Genomic DNA, 9,034 nt, shown 5'->3' with positions numbered 1-9,034 from the left:
TGATGTTAACTACACTTGCTGTGGCAATCATTTCACAATATACATATGTCAAGTTATTATGCTGTACACCTTAAACTTATACAATGCTGTATGTCAATTATATCTCAATAAAACTAAACAAATAATTTATTCATGTCTACAGGAAAAATACTGTGGTTGTAGCCATTTTGACCTATACAAACAATAAATGGATGTCTATACTCCAACTCTCCATCCAAGTGTAACTGTTTCCTTGGAAATAAAATTAAATATATTTAATAAGAAGTACATAATGAAAGTGATGAAAAACCATCTGTGGTAGAATGAAAGCTGACCACTAGAATCTGTTTCACCATTCTTTTGCATTAATGGATTAGTAGCCAGGAATATGGCTGCCCAGTCATATAACATTTCTCAGCCTCCTCTGAAAATTATTGTGACCATGTGACAATGTTCTCAACATAATATGAGAGGAAACACTGGGTGCCACCTTCAAACCAAAGCATTGAAACAGTAGGCATATTTTCTCTATACCTTCTACCTTCATGCTTACTAAATCCTGGATTTGACAGCAACATGGATTCAAACATACAGATGCCACAAAAATTCAAAAGACGGTGGAGCTGAGTAATGGATTCATGAATAAGCAGAAGCAGCTAGGTTTTCCAATGGCCTGTGATATTAGACTTTGTATGTAAGAAAATTCTATATGTAAGTCATTATATTTAATGCTCTCTTTATTACTGTGAATTAGCTTTAACACAATTAATATACTATTCTTTCCAAGAGTGAATCACAGTTCATGAGACATATTATATTCTCAATAATAATTGTAAAATGGAAGAACTGTACACTATCTCATCAGCAAGAGTTTTTAGATATTGAGAATGCTCTGAGTCATCAAATCCAGTTTTCCCCTGTTAGTCAGTTAGATACTGTACTCTGAATACATGTCCAGTCCAAAAATCTCATCCTCTTATTCTTAAGTTGCATTGTATTCTCATATATTTGGCTTTAATTTATTTGGAAGTTACTAACCCCTGGATTCCTAGGCTAAATTTTAGAGGTGGTTTTACTTTTCACTTTATTAAACACTTAAATGTATATAAAATGTCTAAGTTGTAAGTAAAACATAACTTCTAAACCATTTCTATATTGGACAACAGATCACCAGTACCAACATTCATCATAAAAATTTGCTTCTGCAGTAAAAAGCTTCCTGAGCCCTTTACTGAGCCCACAGATTCAGTGAACCATACAGAAATGGACAGTCATCTGTTTAGAAAGAGCTGTGCATGCAAGCTAGCATTCTCATTGCCACTCAAAAAATGGCTCACAAAAGTCCAGTTTATTCTCAAATAAAAGGACAGGTTAATATCCTCTTCCTCCACTCCTGCTTGTATCTTCTTTTGTGCCATTTAAAAATGTTTGTGTGCTTAATTAAATTGTTTTGCTGTTGTTGTTCCGTCGTTAGGTTGTGCCCGACTCTTTCTAACTCCATGGACCATACATAGCACATCAGGCTCCTCTGTGTTCCATTATCTTCCAGATTTGCTCAAATTCATGTCCGTTGAGGCAGAGATGCTGTCTAACCATCTCATCCTCTGCTGCCCACTTCTCCTCTTGCCTTCAATCTTTTCCAGCATCAGGGTCTTTTCCAATGAGTTGGCTCTTTGCATCAGGTGGCCAAAGTATTGGAGCTTCAGCTTCAGCAACACTCCTTCCAATGAATATTCAGGACTCATTTCCTTTAGGATTGACTGGTTGATCTCCTTGCAGTCCAGGGGACTCTCAAGAGTCTTCTCCAGCATAATTCGAAAGCATCAACTCTTCAATGCTCAGCCTTCTTTATGGTCCAACTCTCACATCTGTACATGACTGCTGGAAAAACCCTAGCTTTGACTATATGGACCTTTGTCAGCAAAATAATGTCTCTCTGTTTTAATACTCTGCCTAGGTTTGTCATAGGTTTTATTCTAAGGAGCAAGTGTCCTTTAATTTTGTGGCTGCAGTCACCATCCACAGTGATTGTGGAGATCAAGAAAATAAAATCTGTCACTGTTTCTAATTTTTCCCCTTCTATTTGCCATGATGTGGTGGGACCAGATGCCATGGTCTTAGTTTTTTTTAAATGCTGAGTTTCAAGTCAGCTTTTTCACTCTCCTCTTTTATGTTCATCAAGAGGCTCTTTAGTTCCTCTTCACCATCTTCCATTAGAGTGGTATCATCTGCATATCTGAGATTGTTGATATTTCTCCCAGCAATCTTGATTCCAAATTGTGATTCATCCAGCCTGGCATTTTGCATAATGTACTCTGCATATAAGTTAAATAAACAGGGTGACAATATACAGCCTTGTTCTACTCCTTTCCTAATTTTGAACCAGTCCATTGTCCCATGTCTGGTTCTAACCCTTGCTTCTTGACCTACACACAGGTTTCTCATGAGACAAGTTAAGGTGGTCTGGTATTCCCATCTCTTTAAGAATTTTCCACAGTTTGTTGTGATCCACATAGTCAATGGCTTTAGTGTAGTCAATGAAGCAGATGTTTTTCTGGAATTCCCTTGCTTTCTCTATGATCCAATGAATGTTGGCAATTTGATCTCTGGTTCCTCTGCTTCTCTGAAACCCAGCTTGTACATCTGGAAGTCCTTGATTCATGTACTGTTGAAGCCTAGCTTGAAGGATTTTGAGCATAACCTTGCTAGCATGTGAAATGAGTGCAACTGTACAGTGGTTTGAACATTCTTTGGCATTGTCCTTTTTTGGGATTGGAATGAAAACACCTTTTCTAGTCCTGTGGCCAATGCTGACTTTCCCAAGTTTGCTGACATATTGAGTGCAGCACTTTAAGAGCATCATATTTTTGATAATTATGATAAAGCTAATGTGAAAATTCCTGTACATTTATTTTAGTGGATGTATGTGCTCAATTCAGTTCAGTCGCTAAGTCGTGTCCGACTCTTTGCAATCCCATGGACTGCAGCACATCAGGCCTCCCTGTCCATCACCAACTTCTGGAGCTTACTTAAACTCATGTCCATCGAGTCAGTGATGCCATCAAACCATCTCATCCTCTGCTGTCCCCTTCTCTTCCCACTTTCAATCTTTCCTAGCATCAGGGTCTTTTCCAATGAGTCAGTTCTTCACATCAGGTGGCCAAAGTATTGGAGTTTCAGCATCAGTCCTTCCAATGAATATTCAGGACTGATTAACTTTAGGATTTACTGGTTTGATCTCCTTCCAATACAAGCAACTTTCAAGAGTCTTCTCCAACACCACAGTTCAAAAAGATCAATTCTTTGGTGTCCAGCTTTCTTTATAGTCCAACACTCACATCCTTACATGACTACTGGAAAAACCATAGCATTGACTAGATGGAGCTTTGTTGGCAAAGCAATGTCTCTGCTTTTTAATATGCTGTCTAGGTTGGTCACAGCTTTTCTTCCAAGGAGCAAATGTCTTTTAATTTTATGGCTGCAGTCACCATCTGCAGTGATTTTGGAGCCCCCCAAAATAAAGTCTCTCACTGTTTCCATTGTTTCCCCATCTATTTGCCATGAAGTGATGGGACTGGATGCCATGATCTTAGTTTTTTGAATGTTGAGTTTTAATCCAACTTTTTCACTCTCCTCTTTCACTTTCATCAAGACGCTCTTTAGTTCTTCACTTTCTGTCATAAGGGTGGTGTTGTCTGCATGTCTGAGGTTATTGATATTTCTCCCGGCAAGCTTGATTCCAGCTTGTGCTTCATCCAGCCCGGCATTTCACATGATGTACTGTACATATAAGTTAAATAAGCAGGGTGACAATATACAACCTTGATGTACTTCTTTCCTGATTTGGAACCAGTCTGTTGTTCCATGTCCAGTTCTAACTGGTGCTTCCTGACCTGCATACAGATTTCTCAGGAGGCAGGTAAGGTGGTTTGGTATTCCTATCTCTTTAAGAATTTTCCACAGTTGTTGTGATCCACGCAGTCAAAGGCTTTGGGATAGTCAATAAAGCAGAAGTAGATGTTTTTTCTGGAACTCTCTTGCTTTTTCAATGACCCAGTGGATGTTGGCAATTTGATCTCTAGTTCCTCTATCTTTTCTAAATCCAGGTTGAACATCTGGAAGTTCATGGTTTACATACTGCTGAAGCCTAGCTTGAAGGATTTTGAGCATTACTTTGCTAGTGTGTGAGATGAGTGCAATTGTGCAGTAGTTTGAACATTCTTTGGCATTGCCTTTCTTGGCAATGAATGGAATGGAATGAAGCTGACCTTTGGATTGGATTGGAATGAAGCTGACCTTTTCCAGTCCTGTGGCCACTGCTGAGTTTTCCAAATTTGTTGACACATTGAGTGCAGCACTTTCACAGCATCATCTTTTAGGATCTGAAATAGTTCAACTGGAATTCCATTGCCTCCAGTAGCTTTGTTCGTAGTGATGCTTCCTAAGGCCCACTTGAATTCACATTCCAGGATGTCTGGCTCTAGGTGAGTGATCACATCATCATGGTTATCTGGGTCATGAAGAACTTTTTCATATAGTTCTTCTGTGTATTGTTGCCACCTCTTTTTAATATCTTCTGCTTCTGTTAGGTCCATACCACTTCTCTTAAATAAATGCCTAGGAGTGACATTCCTGAGATACAGAATAGCTATACATTTAGCATTAGTACATACTGCCAGTTTCCCAAATTGAATGAAAGAATTTACGTTACTACCATCAATGCATATAAATTCCAGTTGCTCCAAAATCTCGATAACACTTGATATTGTCAGTCTTTTACATTTTAGTCATTGTTCTGTTTTATTTATGTGTGTAGGGTTGTCTGACTGTGGTTTTAACTTACATTTCCCTGATGAATAATGATGTTCAACTTTTCATATACACAACTATTGTGTGGATACCTCCTTCTAAAAGTACCTGGTCAAGTCTTTTACCCATTTCTTTTTCTACTGGGTAGTCTGCCTTTTTCTTTTTTATTTCTACAAGTTCTTTATATATTCTGAATGTAAGTCATTTCTCAAATCTGGGTACTGTAAATATTTTCTCCCAGTTTGTGGCTTGCCTGTTCACTTTCTTAATGGTATCTTTTGGAGAAGGATATTTTTTTTACTCTAATATAGTTCAACTTACTATGAAATGAAGTAGACAATGTTATTTTTTTGTTTTTGTTGTTATCCAAAAGAACTTCCCTGGTGGTCCAGTGGTTAAGAATCCACCTTTCAATGCAGGGGGCATGGGTTTGATCCCTGAATAGGGAACTAAGATTCCAATTCCACATTCAAGATTCCAATTCCACAAACCACAGGGCAACTTATATAAAGACAACACACCACAACTAGAGAAAGCCCACGTGCCACAATGAAGACCCAGCACAGCCCCCAAATTTTTTAAAAGTACTCTTAATAAAAAGTAACTTGTACAATACTGGGATTCTTTAAATGACAGGAAGAATTCACCAATAAGGAGAGGTTTTAAATTAGAGGTTAAAGTTCTTTAATGGACAAAAAGATTGCTAAAACTTCTTTCTGTTTTTGACATTTCTTGTAATTTGTGTTTTTCTAGGACTGTGTCCATTTCACCTCAGTTATCAAATTTGTTAGCATAAAGTTGGTTGTAATATTTTCTTAATATTTAGTGGTGCAATTATGCCTGGTCACCAGAAACAGGTGTTCCAGGGGTATCCCCTGTGTGGGCTGCATGTACCCACCTGTGGTGGTTGGGCCATAACTGCTGTGAGCATGCTATGCTATGCTAAGTCACTTCAGTCGTGTCCGACTCTGTGAGACCCCATAGACGGCAGCCCACCAGGCTCCCCCATCCCTGGGATTCTCCAGGCAAGAACACTGGAGTGGGTTGCCATTTCCTTCTCCAATGCATGAAAGTGAAAAGTGAAAGTGAAGTCGCTCAGTCGTGTCCGACTCTTCGCGACCCCATGGACTGCAGCCTACCAGACTCCTCCATCCATGGGATTTTCCAGGCAAGAGTACTGGAGTGGGGTGCCATTGCCTTCTCCCGTGAGCATGCTGGTGGATGGATTTGGCCCCCTGGAGCAGGAGCCATTTTTCAGGGGGCACTAGGGCCATCCGAGGCAGCTCACTGGGTGCAGTGTGATGGGTCTTCAGAGGAATACTGGATGTATGGTATTAGTGAGGCTGGTGGAGAGTGACAGAAATGGTACCTGCCAGCACCAGGCCAGCTAGGTGGAAGGAGAGTGAAAAAATGGTGCCCACCAGCACTTCTGTCCCTAGAGAAAGTTTCACCAGATCCCTGACCCTCTGGCACATGCTCTAAAATTAGTCAGTGAATCTCATTCTCATATAGCCCAGGCACTTCCAAGCTGCTGCCTTTGGGACTCACAGAGAGAAAGACTGTTTGTGAGCTCTTCAAGAGTAAAATCTTAGTTTCTGACAGTCATACAGCTCTCCCAGATGTAAGTGCCACTGGTTTTCAAAGCCAAATGTTGTAGGGATTCATTTTCCTAGGGCAGGTATCCTGGGCTGAGGGGCCCAACATGGGATTCGAACCCCTTGCTCTTCAAGGGGGACCTCTGCAGTTATGATATCTCTGTTGCTTGCAGGCTGTCACACTGAGTGTGTGGGTTCTGAATAGACTGTGTTTCTGTCCCTCCTACATATCTCAACGTGGACTTTTCTTTATGTCCTTAGTTGTGGAAAATTTGTTCTGCTAGTCTTCATGTCATTTTCAGAGATAGTTGTTCTCTATGTAGTTATAGTTTAGGTGTGTTCATAGGAAGAGAAAGTGTTAAGTCACTCAGTCATGTCTGACTCTTTACAACCCCATGTACTGTAGCCCACAGAATTCTCCAGGCAAGGATACTGGAGTGGGTAGCCATTCCCTTCTCCAGGGGATTTTCCACACCTAGGGATCGAACCAGGGTCTCCTGCATTGCAAACAGATGGGGAAAAATGGAAACAGTGGCAGATTTTATTTTCTTGGGCTCCAAAATCACTGAGGACGGTGACTGCAGCCATGAAGTTAAAAGACACGCACTCCTTGGAAGAAACGCTATGACAAACCCAGACAGCATATTAAAAAGCAGAGACATCACTTTGCTGACAAGGTCTGCATAGTCAAAGCATGGTTTTTCCAGTAGTCATGTATGGATATGAGAATTGGCCCATAAAGAAGGCTGAGTGCTGAAGAATTGATGGTGCTGGAGAAGGCTCTTGAGAATTCCTTGGACTGCAAGGACAGCAAACCAGTTAATCCTAAAGGAAATCAATCCTGAATATTCATTGAAGGACTGATGCTAAAGCTGAAGCCCCAATACTATGGCCACCTGATGTGAAGAGCTGACTCACTGAAAAGACCACCCGATGCTGGGAAAGATTGAAGACAGGAGGAGAAGGGGACAGGGAAGTCTGGAGTGCTGCAGTCCATGGGGTTACAAAGAATCAGACACGACTTAGTGACTGAACAACAAATGGGAAGAGATGAGCTCAGGATTTTCCCTTGATCTAAAGCAATAAATTTCTATCTGGGTGGTACTTCATCCCACAAGTTCTGATGTGTCATACTTTCATTATCATTCTGCTCAAAATATTTCCTAATTCTATTATGGATTTTTCTTTGACTTATGGGCTATTTGTATATGTGCTGCTCACTTTCAAAACATTCGGGTATGTTCTAATTGTCTCTCTGTTCAGAGTTTTGATTTATTTCAATAGTAATTAGAGAAAATATAATGCATGATTCCAACCCTTTGAAGTTTTTTGCCATTAGTTTTATGTCCCAAAATACTGTCTATTTTGGTCAGTGGGCCACATGCACTTGAAAAGATGTGTATTCTACAGTTGTGGGATGCAGAGAACTATGATGTCAATTAGGTCATACTGGTATATCATGTTCAAATCTTTACAGATTCTTTTGTCTGTAAACAGACAAAAATCAGTTACTGAGATAGGAATGTCAAAATCTCCAATTATGAATATGTATTCCGTTTTTCCTTTTAGTGTAGTCAATATTTTATTTATACATTTTGAGGCTACGCTAAAGTAAATACAAATTTCTATTTTTATAATCCTGTTGAATTTAAATTTTATCAATTTCAGAGAAAGAGGGCACATTACTGAACATATAATAGACATTACAATGATAATACAGGGACTTCCCTGGTAGTCCAGTGCCTGGGACACTGCACTTCCAATGCAGTGTTCCCTGGTTGGGGAACTGGATCCCACATGCCACTGCTGTGGATCCCACATGCCGTGACTAAGACCCAGTGTAGCCAAATAAATAAATACTTTTTAAATTAGTAAAATGATAATACAGGAATATTATGAGACAATTGAATGTCAAATATTGACAACTTAGATAAAATGCACAAACTTCCTGAAATAAAAATTATCAAAGCAAGAAGAAATATGAATATCCTTATATGTAGTAAAGAAACTGAATTTGAAATGAAAGATAGTCCCACAAAGAAAACTTGAGACCCAGATGAGTTCACTGGTAAATCTGTTACTAAAACTTTCCCATAAAGAAAATTTGAGGGCCGATCATTTCACTGGTGAATTTCATGGAACAGTAAAAAAAGAAGTAAAAATCTTCCACAAACTATTTCAGATAATAGAGAGGGGAACACTTCACAACTCATTTTTTTGTGGCCATCATAACCCTAATACTCAAACCCGACAAAGATACTGCAAAAAAGAGAAAACTACAAACCAATATCACCCATGAAAAGTGCAAATATTTTTTCAAATATCAGTAAATAGAATCCAACAATATAATAATAAGGATAATAAATCATAATCAAACTAGTATTTATCTCAAAAATGTAAGGTCAATTCAAAATTATTTATTGAAATAAATTTCAATTGTTTATTTATTGAAATAAAAAATAAATACACATATTAACAAAATAAAAGCAAATAACTCACATGATCACTCTAATAAAATGAAGAGAAAGCACTTGATAAAATCCAACAAATAACCATAATAAGAAAAAAACCTCTTAAAAATTCTAGGATTAGAAAGGAACTTACATAGCCTGATAAAGGGCAGCTTCAAAAAACTTACAGCTAACATCATT

At 38.8% G+C, this 9,034-nt stretch overlaps 1 protein-coding gene across 6 annotated transcripts in view; it reads right to left on the bottom strand.

The window, feature by feature from the left end:
* The window catches only part of LOC129639648 (zinc finger protein 81), a 151,684-nt gene that overhangs the window by 27,535 nt on the left and 115,115 nt on the right, over positions 1 to 9,034 (bottom strand). The window lies entirely within an intron of this gene.

The sequence above is a fragment of the Bubalus kerabau genome, chromosome X (assembly GCF_029407905.1).
Source record: "Bubalus kerabau isolate K-KA32 ecotype Philippines breed swamp buffalo chromosome X, PCC_UOA_SB_1v2, whole genome shotgun sequence".
Classification (NCBI taxonomy): domain Eukaryota; kingdom Metazoa; phylum Chordata; class Mammalia; order Artiodactyla; family Bovidae; genus Bubalus; species Bubalus kerabau.
The sequence above is the reverse complement of the archived record's forward strand: the minus strand, read 5'-3'. Positions and strand labels throughout refer to the sequence as shown.